Source organism: Melitaea cinxia, chromosome Z (genome assembly GCF_905220565.1).
Source record: "Melitaea cinxia chromosome Z, ilMelCinx1.1, whole genome shotgun sequence".
NCBI classification, from domain to species: Eukaryota; Metazoa; Arthropoda; class Insecta; order Lepidoptera; family Nymphalidae; genus Melitaea; species Melitaea cinxia.
Window position 1 is genome coordinate 5,726,391 of NC_059424.1, and position 2,518 is coordinate 5,728,908.

Sequence of the window (2,518 nt, forward strand, 5' to 3'; positions counted from 1 at the left end):
TGAGTGTATTCCCATTTCTTTTTCATGAGTTGTTTAAGAAGAAAAATCTGGTCAACCGTACTACTATTGCGTCTGAACCCACACTGATAGTCGCCTAAGACTTTTTCCGCATATGGTTCTAGCTCTTCCAGCAGTATGTATGACCAGACCTTATAAGCAGTCGGGAGCATAGCAATACCTCGGTAGTCGCGCCTCGGTCGCGCACTTCTTTTTGGAGCCCGTTTTTTGAATTGGGCAAATAATACCCAAATTCCATTCCTGGGGCTGTACTCCAAGGTCCCACACGTTTTTCAGGAGTTCGAAAATTTTGAACTGTACAGCGCTTCACCATATTCAGCTGGGGCTTTGTTGTTTTTAAGCCTCATTATCGCTCTACGAATTTCAAAGAAGGTGAGTAGTCCCAGTTCCTCTTGATTGACATCGGCTAGTTGGATAATCGGCTCTGTCAGTGGGGGGCAATTAAGTAGCTGTTGGAAGTAATCTCGAAGTACTTAACGACATCTTTGTCTGTGACTAAGTTACCGTGATCGTCTTCTAATATTTGTGTATCTGGCTGATATCCCCTCCTCACCTCTCTAATATCCTGATAGAATTTTTGGTCTCGCCTGCCTTTATAAGTCACTCCATGTCGTTAAGATGTTAAGCTGAAAGTTACGCAGGAAATTTTTGATCGTGCAAAAAAAACACGTAAATTAGCCAGTGTATATATTAATAATAAAAAAATCCTAAATTTTGCCTTACACATCTGTACATTAACAGTTAACTTATACACAAAGTTAATATAAGTTGAGCAATGAAAAACATATTTTTATTAATGGAAAACCACTTACTTTTAATATATTATAAATTCAATTTATAATTACTATTAATTAAAATATTTTATATTTGATAGTACTCCAACAACAGTTTTTTTAATGAACTATAAAACTGTTTAATACACTCATTCGAAATTTGAATGCTGCGTCAAAAAATGCGGCTGACAGTATATGGGATTTCGTTCCGTTTTAAATAGTAACCAGTATAACTGGCTATATAGGAACGGCTTTACAATATATTAAATTGACGTCACACTGTAAAGTGGTCGCAGTGCATATCGAAACATATCCTCAATCTGAATGAATGAATTTAGAATTAATGGCTTTCACTAGTGCCGAATAGCACAGATGATTTCGCCAATGTCACGTAAGATGGAGAAGACACCACGGAGATTGGTCGGTGAATTAGAGGTAGCAACCTCAGTAGAATTTTGAAGACTGCCAAAATAGTAGGTATTATATATCAAACTATGAACCAAAAACAACACAAGCACTAAATATACTATATACATAAACAAGAATATTATTAATAATTTATTTACATCTACACTATAAACAATTAAATAATAGAACAATCACCTAATTTATTTACAATTTAATTCTATTACGTTTGATATATCTACACAAGAATGTACAATGAGGACTAAATACAAGCATCAGTAAGCAAACAATATTTACAGAACGGGGGATTTCAGGGGGAAGGACATCATAAATAGGGTAAAGGAGTTTGGGACAGTTGAAAAGGATATGGGATGCTGAACCTTCGTCGAGGCCACATTCGCACAGTAAGTGATCACGCACCCTAATTTTTGCTAAATGCACTGGAGTACATGAGTGACCAAGGCGCAAGCGACAAATTGTTGATGTTACCCAGCGGTCGGCATGTCTATGAAGGAAAAACCACAGGCGCCTTGGAATATTAGGCTGAATGACAGAGTAGTGTTTTCCCTTAACCGATGTTGACTCAACCCATGATGAAGTCCAGGATTTGTCCAGATGAGTTTTCGCCAACGATCGCAGGTCCTGACTTGAGTTAAAAAAATGTTCTAATGAGCCAAGTTGATATCCTCAATCTGTCTGACCATTGTCTGACTCATAGAATAAATGTCAAATTTTAATGTTAAACTTTAAAAAAAAAATTAAGTTGATTAATGTTTAAATTTACACGAAATTTTTAGATGGCAGCATTTAAAGACGACCGCATGAGAATAAGTTGAAATATTTATTATGTATTTCAGATTAGGCAGTATAGACTTTAGTATTTGCGTCATTTCACTGTCAAGGGCGAATGCAGAGACCATGGAGCATAGAGAATTTTCTCTAAGCTCCATGGCAGAGACAAAAATTGATATACTGTATTATACTAAAAAAGTTGACGTTATATGTTGGTTTGGTTGTTGTTCGATAAAATGTCAACATAGTGCTGTCAAAATTGCGTGGTCGGTGAATCGGTGATTACTGATGTAATACTGTATTAGTGCACACAGCACAGTGCTTGTAGCGGTATGTCAATGAATGATGCACAAGACCCAAGTAATCTCTCTTATTACGACTGGACATGCAATCATCCGTGATATCGACTACTTTTTTAACCTAATTGCGTTCAAACGTTGACTTCACTTTGTTTGTGACGTAAATTAATGAGCAATGGGTTCATAAGTGTTTGATTTTAACCACGCAGTTTCTAAGATTTGATAGTAATA